At 32.1% G+C, this 16,950-nt stretch overlaps 2 pseudogenes; both read left to right on the top strand.

The window, feature by feature from the left end:
- The first annotated feature begins 4,641 nt into the window (after window positions 1–4,641).
- LOC105787618 (cytochrome P450 83B1-like) lies at window positions 4,642–6,275 on the top strand (annotated as a pseudogene).
- An 8,076-nt stretch (window positions 6,276–14,351) lies between these two features.
- LOC105787614 (cytochrome P450 83B1-like) overlaps window positions 14,352–16,950 on the top strand; it is a 48,038-nt pseudogene continuing 45,439 nt past the window's right edge.

Raw genomic sequence — 16,950 nt, 5'->3', positions numbered from 1 at the left:
AACTTACAAGTTTTGAACAATGTCGAAAATTGTTCGGTTCCTTGCCACTATTGGATTTTTCCTAATATTAGTATAGTAGCCCGCCATAGCAAATGATTCAACATGGTAGCAATGGAATTTTCGACATGGTTTTGAACAATTTTGAACAATTTTGCAATTTTCGATGAGCAATGATAAATGATTCAACATGGTAGCAATGGAAACTAATTGTCGATGAGCAAAGATAAATGATTCAATTTGAAATGAGAAAATCGAAATGCTCAAAATCCCCAAATTCCAAGAATATTCCAAAGACCCATTTTATCATGCGCAATTAGCTAGTAAATATTTGTTGAAAGCCCCAAATTCCATGTCAATATTCGAAAGACCCATATTTGTTCAAATAGCAAAGATTATCCGAAACATTCGCGCATGAAGAAGATGAAGGAAGTAGTTGAACTTACCGAGCAGTTGCGGCACCGAACAGACGGACGCGTTGATGATGAAAGCGAGCGGGTTGGGAGAATGAGAGGTTGTGATGCAAGAAGAGATTAGGGAAATTTTAGGGTTTGGGAGAATGAGGTTGGGGATGGGAGAATCGGGTTTTAGCTTCAATCAAACGATGGGAAAAAACGACGTCGTTTTCATCAAAATAATTAACCCATTTGCGGCGTTTATATACCAGCGCCACTAGTAATATGATCAAACGCTGTCGTTTCCCGATCAGTTAACTCTAAGTCATTGCGTTTTAGAGAAAACGGCATCGTCTCCATAAAAATTAAAACATTTTTGCGGCGTTTACTAAAAGCGCCACTAAAAGTAAATAAGAAAACGAAGCCGTTTTCCTAAACAATTTCTATACTTTGCGGCGTTTATATACTAGCGCCACTAGTAATATGATCAAACACTGTCGTTCCCCGATTAGTAAACTAAAACTCATGGCGTTTTAGACAAAACGGCATCGTCTCCATAAAAATTAAAATAATTTTGCGGCGTGTACTAAAAGCGCCACTAAAGATAAATAAGAAAACGGAGCCGTTTTCGTAAACAATTTCTTAAAATTGCGGCGTTTATACATAAACGCCACTAAATATTAGGCCAAATGCGGTCCATTAACTCGAACTCTGGCGTTTTAGCCCAATCGTCACTAATAATATAGATAAAATGGCAGCGTTTATGTAAATCTTAAAACATAGTTAAATTAATTTATGCATTTTTTAAAGTGCCACTAAAAGCAAATAATAAAACGGTAGCGATTTTTATCAAATGGTATGAATCTCACCAAAAAGCGCACTGTTTATCTCCAATATTAAGAATATTTCATGGCGTTTGTTATAAAACGCCGCTAATATCTATTTTATAGCGGCGTTTTAATAAAATGCCACTACTACATTAAATTTTCTATTGAAAGTACTGCTTTTGCCAAATTTTAATGAATAGTTTTGTTAATTTCGGTAATATTTAAAAAATTAGATAAAATTATCAATCTCAGTTTTTTAAGTAATATTTATAAAATTAGGTAAAAATAAAATTTTAGTTTTTTATTTTCATTTTATTTTTGTAATTTTGACAATTTTTTACAATTTTACAATTCCAAATTATTATATTCAAATTATTATATATTGCATATCAATTTTAAATTAATAATCTTTACAATTTATTATTATCTCCTTTACATTTATATAAAGAACTTATTTAATATGTTAATTAAATAAGTACTACTTAATCCAAATCTTAATTCCTAACCCGACTCCAAACCCATAACCCTAACCACTAACCCCTAAACTTTATTTAATATATAAAATAAAAAACACTAATTAATCTAAACCTTAAACCATAACCCAATCCCTAACCCCTAACCCCAAACCCCTAACCCTTAACCCCTAACCCTTAACCCTTAACCCTTAACCCTTAACCCTAAACCCTTAACCCATGACCTCTAACCCCTAACCCCTAAAACTTATTTAATATATACTTAAAACACACTAATTAATCTAAACCCAAAACTCTAACCTAACACTGATTTTATAAATCCTAAACCCTAACTCTTAACATCTAACCCCTAACCTAACCCCTAACCCATAACCCCTAATGCATAAACCTTAAATCACATTAACCCTTAAACCAGAATCCCTAATCCATAATCTATAAAACTTAAAATTGTACCTCCTAAACCGGTCTTAAATCCTAAATTAATTAACCATATATATACCCTAACCATATTTATTAAACCCTAAACTATAATGATAATTAAATTAAATATTTTAAAATCAATACTATCTTATCTCTTACAATTGTATTTGAAATAATTTACCACATAAATTAAAAATCAATAGTATTTTAATTTATCCATTTTTAACAAATATTTTAAATTATTTTAAATCCCTGAGAATTAGTGGCGCTTCATAAAAACGCCACTAAATCCCCAAAAGCCAAAAACGGCGTCGTTGGGCTGAAGTAGTTTTGCGGCGCTTTACCGAAAACGCCGCTAATACTATTCTTTAGCAGCGTTTTACCATAAACGCCACTAATTCTAATATACATCAAAACCAAACACTGCGTTTTGGTTAAGGCATTTTGCGGCGCTTCCAAATAAACGCCACTAATTATGTTCTTTTACGGCGTTTTTTTAAAAACGCCACTAATATTAATCTACCTCAAGACCAAACGGTGCGTTTTCGTTAAGATATTTGCAGCGTTTTATCGTAAACGCCACTAATTCTAATATACCTCAAAACCAAACGCTGCGTTTTGGTTAAGGTATTTTGCGGCGCATAAAAATAAATGCCACTAATCATGTTCTTTTACGGCGTTTTTCTAAAAACGCCACTAATACTAATCTACCTCAAGACGAAACGGTGCGTTTTCATTAAGATATTTGCGGCGCTTTACCGAAAACGCCGCTAATACTATTTTTTGCGGCGTTTATAGAAAACGCCACAATGTCTAATATACAATTGAACCAAACGCTGCGTTTTGGTTAAGGTATTTTTGGCGCATCCAAATAAACGCCACTAATTATGTTCTTTACGGTGTTTTTTAAAACGCCACTAATATTAATCTACCTCAAGATAAAGCAGTGCGTTTTCCTTAAGATATTTGCGGCGCTTTTGTTAAACGCCGCTAATACTATTCTTCATGGCGTTTTTATAAAAACATACAATTCTAATATACAATTGAACCAACGCTGCGTTTTGGTTAAGGTATTTTGTGGCGCTTACAATAAACGCCACTAATTATGTTCTTTTACGGCGTTTTTTTAGAAACGCCACTAGTTCTTCAGGTTTTAGCGGCGTTTTAGGTTTAGCGCCGCTAATGATCGATTTTTAGCAGCGTTTGTTAATCAAACGCCACAAAAAATGCCGCTAAAAGACTGTTTTGGTGTAGTGATGTAATATGTCCATCTTTTAAACAATGTATCAAATATAATTTTTTAAATATTTTATAATTACATTAATTACTATTTTAATTATTTTATTATTAAATTATTTTGTATTTTTTAATTATCTTTTGATAATAATTACTTACATAAATTATATTAAATAAACATATTTTATTAAATAACAAAAATTTAAACACATGTTGCACGCAAATTTCTGGATTCTTGAACTTGTGAAGTTTTGTGGAATGGTTTGGAGGTGACCCTTTTATAATGTCATTCATTCAAATGAAAGAGTGCACCTGAAATATAAATTCTTAATTTGAATGATCCACAAATATTTAAACTACTTTATTTATTATTTACTTCATATTAATTTAATTAATAATAATATAATTTTTATTATTTTCTCTTAATTAATTAGCGAAAAATAATTATAATATATTAAATTCTAAATCAATCCAAATAAAATCAAACCCTAAAAATATATTATTTAAATTTAAAATGGCTACATGTTCTTTTTAGAAAATTCAAAGCAAAAATCCAGGAAAAAGATTCTTTTCCGTCTAAATCAACCCAAATAAAATCCAACCCTCTAAATAAATTATTTAAATTTAAAATACGTATATATATTATAAAAATTCAAAGCAAAAACCAAGCCATAGGAGAAAAAACAACTTTATTTTTATAAATCAACCCAAATAAAATCCTACCTTTTAAATACATAATTTAAATTTAAAATAATTATATAGTTTTAAAAGAATTAAAGCAAAAGGAGAAAAACAAAATACAAATTTTATTATTATTACTATTTTGATATAATAATAAGAGTTTTCTTTCATTTTGTGGTTTGAATTTACTCTTATTTAGGTCGGGATGATATTCAAGTAAAATTCTCCCTACAATATCGATTCTAAAATTCGAGTTTAGTCCAAATACCCGAAGAAGAAATTTATTTTCACTTCTTTCGATAATTTGTTTGTATTATTTTTCTTTTAATTTGTGGAACATGTAATAGCATGGAGGCTGAACAATCCTTGCTAAACTTATTTTTTTTTAATCATCTGTTATCATTTTTAAGCTAAATACGTAATACGAAGCTTAAATTTCTACAATACATTGCATCTTTCATGATTCATACTATAGACGCAAAATGATTGAAACTTATTCTCCCTCGCTACTCCTGCTCCTGTCCATGAACACATATCTTAATTAACCACAATGGTCAATGAACACCACAGGGTTACGGCTCTCAGTTTCTTATATAAGGGGGGAAGCATCCATCTCAACTTTCAAACAGATTCATTGAGTAGATTACAATGGCAATAGTAGTGTTTCTGGTCTTTCTTCTACCACTCTCCTTGTTCCTGTTCATTCTCCTAAAACATGGCAATTCTAATCGTCTTCCCCCTAGCCCTCCTTCTCTTCCTTTGATTGGTCACTTACATATGCAGCTGTTTGATAACTCAGCCCCTCATATTTTTCTTTGGAAACTCTCTCAAAAGTATGGTTCTCTCGTGTACTTGCGATTTGGGTTGAAACCAATCCTTGTAGTTTCTTCAGCGAAAATGGCTAAAGAGGTTATGAAAACCCATGACCTTGACTTTTGCAGTAGACCTTATCGACGTTGTAGTCATAAATTATCTTATAATGCCTCGGATGTGGCTTTTTCACCATATAATGACTACTGGAGGGAGATGAGGAAAATTTGTGTTGTACATCTCTTTAGCGGAGTGCAACAGTATCTTCCCATCCGTGAAGATGAAGTTGATCGCTTGATTGGAAAAATATCCAAATTACCTGTTGATGCTAAACCTGTCAACTTGAGTGAAGCAATAATGTGCCTTTCCAGTACAATAATTTGTAGAATAGCCTTCGGCAAGAGGTATGACGAAGAAGGAGCCGAAAGAAGCAGATTCCATGAGCTGCTTAATGAAAGTCAAGCCATGGTATCAAGCTTCAGTTTTTCTGACTACTTTCTTTACATGGGTTGACTCGATAGATTCACTGGATTGCTTGGTCGTCTTGAAAAAACTTTCAAAGAACTTGATACTTTTTATCAACAACTCATTGATGAACATCTGGATCCTAATAGGCTAAAACCCCAACAAGAGGACATACTCGACGTGTTACTACAAACATGGAAGGATCACGACTTTTCATTTGATCTGACTATCGATCAGATAAAAGCTATTCTTATGGTCATTTCATCTTTACTCAACACTTTTATCTTTAATTAACTTTTGAGCTTCACAGTTAGTACATATATATAACCCATTGATTTTCTTGCAGAACTTGTTTATAGCTGGAACAGACACATCCGCAGCCACTATAATATGGGTGATGAGCTTCTTAATGAAAAATCCAAAATGTTTGAAGAAAACTCAAGCAGAAGTAAGGAATTTGATTGGAAAAAAAGGTTTTGTAAATGAAGATGATACTCGAGATTTGACTTACTTAAAAGCTGTGATAAAAGAAACATTTAGATTGCAACCAATAGCTCCATTGTTAGTGCCACGAGAAACACTCCGAAAGTGCAACATAGGTGGGTACGATATACCTGCCAAAACTTTGGTTCATGTGAACGCGTGGGCAATAGGAAAAGACCCTGAAACTTGGGAAAATCCAGAAGAGTTTTATCCTGAAAGGTTCATTGGTAGTCCCATTGACTACAAAGGGCAGCACTTTGAGCTCATACCATTTGGTGCTGGTAGAAGGGTTTGTCCTGGAATGCATATGGGAGTTGCAGTAGTGGAACTTGCCCTTGCTAATCTTCTTTACAAGTTCGATTGGGAAATGCCGATTGCGATGACAAAAGAAGACATAGACTTTGATGCACTACCTGGTCTCGCTACACACAAAAAAAATGCTCTTATCCTTGTGGCTAGGAAGATTTATGATTAAACAATCCCTGCCTTTGTGACTTGTTTACTGCTTGCTTATGAATAAGGTCTTCAGTAACACTGTGGCTTTGATATGCAATATGAAAATCACTTGAAAGAATAAGTTATGAATAAAACTCTCAATTATATATATATATATATATATATATGTATATATTCTCTTTTGCAGCAATGAGGGACAACAGGTGCCAATAATCAATTAGAGGTGTGGCCTCAATCAACACAAAGGGTTGTTTAGGTTTCTATTCCAATATAATTTCTTTGATTGACTTTGGTGTTAGGGATGGAGTGAAACTATCTAAAAAAAACCCACTAAAACACTTAAAAATAATAAAATTAAAATAATAATTTCATTGTATTAAAAAGAATTTCATAAAGTCATGTTTAAAAATTTCTCAATTTACGGATTTTTTATCAAAATTACACAAACTTTGATCTAATATTAATGTAATATATACAATTTAATTTTATATAATTATATCCATAAAATTTTGATTTGATTCAGTTTCTATAAATTATTAATACAATTATTATTATTTAAAATCATATTTAGTGCCTCCAATAAAATTTACTTAAAAATCATGCAAGGCATAAAGGGCAACAGAGAACACTCAAGACTACCCACATGAATTTACTATATACACCTAATATACAAAAAATCAACCACTCATTTATCAGTTCATTTCATTAAAGCTAAGTTAACATTTAGTATATAAGAGCTGAATTTGCAATATTACCTTTTCTTTTAAATCACTTTTTCGGTGAAAATAGAGAGTATCATCAAAATTTTAATAATTTCATAAAATTCTTCGAGACAAATAGAATATTAGAATTTAGAATTTAGAAGGGACCTAACGGTATTATAACCTAAGCTAAATCCTTGTCTTGAAGAACGTATAATTAAAATGTAAGGTTAAATAAATTTTGGGTCTCAACTTAGTAACTATTCTCGTATTAAAATTTGAGGTTTTTTTTGTTTAAGTTAAGTCTTGAATTTATAAATTTTTTTATATTGGGATCTGAATGTTAAGTTAATCTCTAAATTTGGTAATTGTTCTCACATTGAGGTCTGAATTTTTTCAAGTTAATCATTGATATTTTCTTGAAACCGTAAAGTTTAAGCTCTAATATGAGAACAATTGATACGTTAGAGACAAACTTGAAAAAAAATATTTAAGCCCTAATGTGGAAACAATGTCATAATTCAAGTTACATTATGAAAATAATTATCAAATTTAGAAGCTAATTGAATAAAACAAACTTAATGTAAAAATTGTTGTTAAGTTTTTATGCGATATAATCGTAAAATATATCATAAAAATAATAAAACATGTGTTAAAATCTATGTTTGAGAAAACCAATAAAACTTGCAGATAACTTATATGGTCACACGATAAAAATAATGGTATAAACCTTTTATGGGATATGCTGTATCCAATTAAGATTCCCAATCTTAACATATGAAATTCTAAATCCTAAGTCAAAATCTGCTACGATGCTTATTGTTTGCAAATTATTGTGTCCGATTGTCATCTTCAATTGGTTGGAGATTGAAATATATAAGCAGGCAGGTTGTAATGTTATAATTTTTCACATTTGGTATATGTGATGTTGAGATTATTTTGCCACATTAGAGCTTACCCAAAATTTGAAAGATTGGACGTTCATTTTACAGATAGTTGCATAGATGATAACATTATAGTATTAGCTAGTAAACGACGTAAGTGGAAGATTACCAAATTCATTTGTTAAAGCCATGCACGCGTCCTTTTCTCTTTCCCACCTTGGGTCTTGGAGAATATTCAAAAAATTCATATCTAAAATTTAATTTGGATATTGGAAATATAGCACATAATTAACTAAAAGTTTTAATTATTATTATTTTTAATATAATCGCAGAGTTCTTCATTCATTTCACTATATGAGATTAATCTTATTTAGACTAAAATGATATTTAAATTCAATTAATTTGAACCATTTTATAAATCAACTATTATTTTTTGAATCTTTTAAATTTAATACTTTAATCAATTTCTAATCTAATCAGTTTGATTGATTAGACAAATTCAATTATAAAAACTTTAACACAAACACAAATGAGTTAGAAGAATGTCGTAGTCATAACAATTACATATATTTTTCAAATAAACAATATATAAATTCATAAATTTGTATTATAAATAATTGCATCTCTTTCTTAAGAAAAAATTTATAACCGGGTGGAAATTTTTATTTTGGATAAAATGAAAATCCTTTTAATTGACGTATATGAAAGAGAGGAAATTAGAGCGAAAAGAAGAAAAGGAAATATTTATGTCATATTTTTATTATTTTTATATCATTATTGTTTTAATGTATTAATTTTCTTTATATATATTAGCATCACATCACATATATTAGACATAAATATTATATATATTATTAATCGGGTGAAATACGTAAAAATGTTGAATTTTTTTTAAAAAAATTATCGGATTAGGCCGATTTTGGAAAAATTATGACATTAGGTCGAAATAAGGAAAGCACTTTTAGCTGGAAGCGTTTTTAGCAGGTTTACAGGAAAACACTTTGTAACACCCTAGGCAAATCCCACATCAGCAAAGCACAAGAGAGACCTGGACTATATAAAGGGGTAGCAACACTTAAGAGGTAAAAGACATTTTGGGGTTGTATGAGCGCTCCCAAGAACAAAGCCGTGAGGGCCATGTGCGCCTAAAGCGGACAATATTTTACTGGGCTAAGTGTTAGCTATGATATTTAAAAATGTAATACCCCTCACGTGGTTCAAACGTCATACTTATGTTATAGGATGCTACAACAACTATAGGAACTTATACACATGCATTTACAGTTTTAATTATGAGCAACAACTACCACTAACAACATCTAAAGATGAAATCATGAATAATCAACATATGATGAACATCGGAAATAGAATTATTCAAGAAAAAGGGACCAATCTAAATTTTTTTGAAATACAACGTAAGTATCAATATTGTTTTAGCTCTCTACCTATTTTGGTTAAAACATTTTATTGATACCTTGGTAGGGGTATCAATATTTTTATCACAAGTACCGATACTCGTGATTGGGTATGGATACCAAATTGGGTTATTGTCGATTCTTGAAAATGTTCCATTCTTAAGGTATCGATATTTTGGTCATAAGTATCGATACTTTTACTTAGAATGCCAAAAATTTCATAAGTTAAAATGTTCTTCATGCTCAAAACAATATTCTTACTCAACATACAACTAATGTCTAATTCAATTGAACCTAATAACATCTTTTAATCATTTGTCATGCCATATCAATACATTTTCATCGAGAATACCTAACATGTATTATCAACCTCAATCTCAAACATCAAAATGTCCATAAGCGAAATCGAAAAGCATCTTCAACATTCCATCAATCTAATCCCAAAATAGTAATAATAAAATAATGATAATAACTAAAACTAAAACTCTGACCCACATTGCCTTTATTCAAAATGTCCAAAAATTATAGAACCACATACCCAAAAGTTATTACTTTGCTTAGATCACATCTTTTGCCGCTCTACTCACACCGAAAGAGCTATTTATCTATAAAATTTTAACGTAGAGTGCGTAAGCTTAAAATAAGATCAGTGAATGTTAAGAATTACCACAAAACATACACAACATCATAAGTTAAGCAAGAGCATACTAGGGCACATTTACAACCATATTTTCGCCAAGTCAAAATAACATTTTCATGCTTCATTAATTCATAAAACTAACATATACTCTCACATGCAATTATGCACAACATAATTCATATATATAATTCATTTAATGGTAGTTTGGCAACTTGAGAATATGAAACATAAAAGTGGGCTCTATCACCACACATTGGATAAACGGATCTCCATCACACCAAAGACTCAAAGAGTCCAACATGTCCCATAAGTATAACATAAAGCTAAACACTCTCCAACACACCAAGATGCCCCGATAAATAGAGCTTAGCTCAACATTCTCTTATCTCTCCAATTTGTCTTGGGGCCTCAACGCCCAAATAAAAAAAACAAAAACAAATGTGAGTACTCACAATCCTATGGTATACCAACTATATCCAACGGTTTCAAGAGATCATAAGGCCAAATTATCCACAATTATACATATTTAATTATTGTCTTAATGAACATAATCTCTGTTCATACTCCTTAATTTACATTACAAACTTGTACACAACGCATGCTTATTAGATTCACATTTAATTGCACTTTACGTGCCACAATAATGCTCGTTGAGCCAACATATATTACATCTCACATGTGTGCATTACAACTAGTATATCACATATCACATACAAGTATTCACACACATTATCTGTCATAATAGCCTCACACTCCACAACTCGACATACATCAGGCATAATTTCACAACAAGGTAAAAAAATATAGAGAAGGCTTACACTCAGAACTTAAGGTAGGGGTTTAGGCTAATCCTGAGCTCCCAATTAATGGTACGAATCACACATTCCAGCAGCGACTTCGGACACTTACCAATCACGCTTCAGCTTATTAGTCAAAAGCTTGCCTTCTAACTTGCTCGAATATGCCCTCACTTGATCTGAAGCTATGCACACGCAATAAACACATTGCAAATTCATTAAAAATAACCTTGAGCACAACCAAAACAACAAGAAAATACAATTCAAGCCTCTCCTTTCTCACAACTAAAAACTAACTAGTTTTGTTGAAATTGAAGTTTCGACATCCTAATCCCGTTTCTAATCTTCCATTTCAATTTTAAACACCCTAAATAATATTTAATTTCACATCTAAGCCATTAATTTCACCTAAATCTGTGATCCTAAAATTTTTGAAAAATGGAAGCTTTTAAGAACATGTAAAAAAGAAAATGCTTGATTCTTAGAAATTCGGTAATGAACTATCAAATTGAAGTGAAACACCTCATGATTAGGTTAGAATGAATCAAAAATCACTTTGAAAGCACAAGTTTACCCAAGATTTTGAGATTTACCATTTTTGAATCCAAGCTTCCTTTAAAAACATCAAATCTAAATATAATCATTTAAAACTCAATCTGAATTAATAACACTCTTTGTTTAATCCTAGAAAGTCAAAATATTACCTTAATTCGATGAAAACGAAAATCTAGAGCTTTAATTCAGGATTTGAACTCAAGAAGAATAATGATGAGTTTGGGAGAGAAAATGCAATTTTCGTTTGAAATTAGGAGTCATTTTGGTGTTTGAAAAGTTAATAAATCTAAAGAAATGAATTGATTTTGAAAGAATTGAACTCTCTGATTTGAGGTTTTGGGAAATTTTAAATGATTTGGGGTTTTAAAAAGAAGGGGGAATACATGAGTGGTTGCAAGTAGGAAACCGGTTTACAAAAATTGGGCAATTTGCCCTTTTGGTCACTCCTAATTATTCTCTTTTCCAATTGGATCCTAAATCAATTAAAATTAATTTTTCCCAATTAGACCTCAAAATTGAATTTAGTTTTGAGCTAATTAATAAAATAAAAACTTGATTATGTTACTCACATACTTAATTTACTAGTTATCACCCTAGTTTCCAATATCTGACTAAACCCCCGGTTTAATGACCAGGTTCTACTAACCCAATTTTCGGGATGTGACACATTTCCATCTAGAAGCGTTTTCAGTGGACTGGCAGAAAACCGCTTCCAGCTAGAAGCTTTTTCCACAACGATTACCCCTCCCAACGGCTATTTAAATAGCCACTGAACCCCTCTCCCAACTAACAAATATTTTTTTCTATATAACCCTTTAATTCTTTTATTTTTTATTTAGTTCAATCTCAACTCCTCTCTCTCACATTCTCAAATCTCTTTCAATTCCCTCTTAATTTCTCACTAAATATTTATTCCTCTCCCAACTATTTTTTTTTGTTAAAATTGTATTAAGGTTTTTAAAATTATTTTTTATATTACAATTTATTTCATATTTTTCAAAATTAGTAATGACAAAATCTTTGATACGTTTGGATGACAAGTACATTTTGGTCAATCAATTGCAAATGTAAGAATTTTTTTATTATATTTAATATATTTTAATTTAAATATATTCTTTTGATATTGAAATTTAATATTTTGTATGTTTTTTTATATATAGTCGGAAGATCGGATTTTGGAGACGTATAATCGTAATCTACCGGCTCCTCCATCTTCCTTAATCAAACCATACTTGAGAGATGCAGAATTTTTGCACGTGACCTGTATGGGTAGGGGGCGTAAATTGGACCCCATACTTGTAAGCGTGTTGGTGGAAAGATGGAGACTCGAGATGCACACATTCTATCTCCTAAAAATAAAAAATTTTCGCTGTTCAGAGTAAACCTAAGAATGAGATAAAAACATGAATTTCACGGATTTGCACTCTGAACTTAAGAAAACCGTGATTTTTAGGTTTTTTTGGGCATTCTGAGATGCATATATGACAAAAATAAGAAGATAAGAGGGGTCACCATAGAATATTCAAGAAAAAACTCGAAATATACCATGGAAGCCGATTCTGAAGCAGATTTCCGTCAATATTGAAGATTCCCATTTGATTTCTTAGGAGATTATGATGAGTTTCTTTATTTCTTTCGATTATATTGTCTCTTGAATGTTTTCATTTTCAAGCATAAACTAATTTTCTAAATACCTAGGGAGATGAACCCTATGATGAATTCTGTCGTTTAATTTTTATTTTATGCAATAAATTCTTAGTTTCTTGTTCTCAATTATGTATGCTTAATTCTTGGTTTAATATTTCTAGATTATTGATCTATGTTTGACGTGCTCTAATCGGAGGAGGAATAGACCCTGTTTAAGAGTAGATCTTGCGTAATTGAGTGGAGTTACATGCAATCCTAGAAATAGAATGATATAAATCTACCGGATTAGAGTCAAATATAATAAGGGAATCCATAACGTGAGTTAATGCGATAATAGAAGTTTTAATTAGAAAGAAATTTCAATTAATCAACCAAGAGTTAGTTGCTCTTATTCTCGAAAGAGATATTACCATAATTTAGGAATTTCTATGGTTCAAGTTATTAAGTAAAGAAATTGCGTAATTTAAGTTGATATTGACAGATGAAATCTAGGTGAATTCTTTCCTGAATATTGTTTGCTTCTTGGTTGTTAATCATTTGTTTTTCTGATTTGTTGTTTGACGTGTTCGTTAGTTAAATAATTTAGTTAATTTTAGTTTTTAAATCAATCACTAGAATTATTCGATTAAATAATAGAAAGACGGTAACTACTAGTACTTTTAATTTTCGTGGGAGCGATATCTTTGCTCACTGTAGCTATACGGTTAATTGATATATGCACTTGTAATAGTCAAATTTTTAGTTAATTAATTTGCGACACATAATTTTCACATCTGATTTTCAAAGGTTGATTCATCAACACCTTGAAAAATAAAGAACAACGCTTTCTTATCCTTTTTACGAGCTTATTTCAATTCTCTTTTTTCTTCATTTGTCAAAGCCACTTTGACAACTGTACATATCCTTCTTTGACAACGTCCCAACAATCTTGAGAACCGATCAAAATCTTCATTTAGATGCTTCAATTGTCATAATTTGTCTTCGTTAATTTTGAAATCTATAATTGAATCATGTTTACCATTTTGGCGCCAACAAGAACTTAACTCTAACACCACGTGTTGAAAACGTAATTGAGAATTAATAGTTGAAATAATAATTTTATTACACACTAATATTACACATTAGAAATACAAACTTTTCTTCTCTCTTAATTAACCGCAGCTAGTTTTCTATCTCTCACACAATTTTTTTTCAGTTTGAGCACACACATTAATATACGGAATATACATATAAACACAGTTTACCACATTAATGATTACTTATCCTTTAAATATATCATGAAACTTCCAGTAAGCATGTATAATGTTTACCCTTTAAGTTGCAGGCCAATTTGTAAAGTTGCAGGCCACTTTGCAATCAATTTCGAAGCCACGTTTTGTAAAGTTGCAGGCCAAATTGAATAGAAACTCTTAGCTTCAATTTTATGCCGACTTTGAAAGTCTGTTTGACTTCAACAGGGAGCATCCCTCCCAACTTTCTGACAGATTCATTGAGTAGATTACAATGGCAATAGTAGTGTTTCTGGTCTTTCTTCTACCACTCTCCTTGTTCCTGTTCATTCTCCTAAAACATGGCAATTCTAGTCGTCTTCCCCCTAGCCCTCCTTCTCTTCCTTTGACTGGTCACTTACATATGCAGTTGTTTGATAACTCAGCCCCTCATATTTTTCTTAGCAAACTCTCTCATAAGTATGGTTCTCTCGTGTACTTGCGATTTGGGTTTAAGCCAATCCTTGTAGTTTCTTCAGCGAAGATGGCTAAAGTTGTTATGAAAACCCATGACCTTGACTTTTGCAGTAGACCTCATCGACGTTGTAGTCATAAATTATCTTACAATTCCTCGGATTTGGCTTTTTCACAGTATAATGACTACTGGAGGGAGATGAGGAAAATATGTGCTATACATCTCTTTAGTAGAGTGCAACGGTATCGTCCCATCCGAGAAGATGAAGTTGCTCGCTTGATTGAAAAAATATCCAAATTATCTGTTGATTCTAAACCTGTCCACTTGAGTGAAGCAATAACGTGCCTTTCCAGTACAATAATTTGTAGAATAGCCTTCGGCAAGAGGTATGACGAAGAAGGAGCAGAAAGAAGCAGATTCCATGAGCTGCTTGATGAAAGTCAAGCCATATTATCAAGCTTCAGTTTTTCTGACTTCTTTCCTTACATGGGTTGGCTCGATAGATTCACTGGATTGCATAGTCGTCTTGAAAAAACTTTCAAAGAACTTGATACTTTTTATCAACAACTCATTGATGAACATCTTGATCCAAATAGGCTAAAACCGCAACAAGAGGACATAGTCGACGTGTTACTACAAACATGGAAGGATCACGACTTTTCATTTGATCTGACTATCGATCAGATAAAAGCTATTCTTATGGTCATTTCATCTCTACTCGACACTTTTTGTCATTAATTAACTTTTAAGATTCACACTTAGTACATATATATAACCCATGATTTTCTTGCAGAACTTGTTTATAGCTGGAACAGACACAGCCGCAGCCACTATAATATGGGTCATGGACTTTCTAATGAAAAATCCGAAGTGTTTGAAGCAAACTCAAGCGGAAGTGAGGAGTTTGATCGGGAAAAGAGGTTTTGTAAATGAAGATGATACTCGAGATTTGACTTACTTAGAAGCTGTGGTAAAAGAAACCTTCAGATTGCAACCAATAGCTCCATTGTTAGTGCCACGAGAAACACTCCGAAAGTGCAACATAGGTGGGTACGATATACCTGCCAAAACCTTAGTTTATGTGAACGCATGGGCAATAGGAAAAGACGCTGAAACTTGGGAAAAGCCGGAAGAGTTTTATCCTGAAAGGTTCATCGGTAGTCCCACTGACTACAAAGGACAACACTTTGAGCTCATATCATTTGGTGCTGGTAGAAGGGTTTGTCCTGGAATGCATATGGGAGTTGCAGTAGTGGAACTTGCCCTTGCTAATCCTCTATACAAGTTCGATTGGGAAATGCCGATTGCGATGACAAAAGAAGACATAGACTTCGATGTTAAACCTGGTATCACTGCACGCAAAAAATATCCTCTTATCCTTGTGGCTAGGAAGATTTATGATTAAACAATCTCTGCCTTGTGATAGTTATAACTTGTTTACTGCTTGTTTATGGAAAGGTTTTTAGTAACACGATCCATGTGGCTTTGATATTCAGTTAAAATAACAAGTTATGAATAAAATTCTCAATTTACATATATATATATATATATATATATATATATATATATTCTCTTTTGCAGCAATAAGGGACAACATGTGCCATTAATCAGTTAGAGGTGTGGCCTCAATCAACACAAAGGGTTGTTTAGGTTTCTATTCTAATATAATTTCTTTGATCGACTTTGGTGTTAGGGGTGGAGTGAAACTAACTCAAAAAAATAAATACTAAAACACTTAAAAATAAAAAATAATAATTTCATTGTATTAAAAAGAAATATATAAACTCAGGTTTTTAGAAAATAGTCTTTTTCACCATTTATTAAAATGATAGTCTTTCTCGCCAAAACTAATGGAAATCGTATATTATACAAATTGTCGTTCCCTTTCTCTTCCTCTTCTACTTTAAAAAAAAAAAAAAACAACCTAGCCACAGCCTCTGCTCCGCCGTTGATGCTGCCGTTTATGGTGACCAGAGGTAACCAAAGACTAATTTCCTTCCCCCCTTCTTGCTTCTACCGGCTCCACTCTTCCAAAATCAAACCAAAAATCACTTCACCTACTTCCAAAGCTTCGAAAGAAATGGGTGCAAAGGAGGTGGTGCGGTGGAGTAGAAAAGGTTTGATTGGAATGGTGGTTTGATGGAAGATGATGTTGCTATGAAGATGATGATGGTGGTGGAGGCTAGCTGCTGGGAACCAAGATTATTCTCTATTTTTAATTGCTGTAAAAAAATGGCCAACCCCCTTTCTCTGTTTTCAGGTGATGACTCAAAAGGAGGAGCATGAGCTCCTCATGGGACTGCTACAGCATGGGATTGGGGCCTAATCCTGCCAACTGCTACCATGAGCCGAGGGTACTTTTGAAGTAGTTGTAAAATTTAAGCT

This window comes from Gossypium raimondii, chromosome 2 (assembly GCF_025698545.1).
Source record: "Gossypium raimondii isolate GPD5lz chromosome 2, ASM2569854v1, whole genome shotgun sequence".
Taxonomy (NCBI): domain Eukaryota; kingdom Viridiplantae; phylum Streptophyta; class Magnoliopsida; order Malvales; family Malvaceae; genus Gossypium; species Gossypium raimondii.
This window is presented reverse-complemented; position numbering and strand designations above follow the sequence as displayed.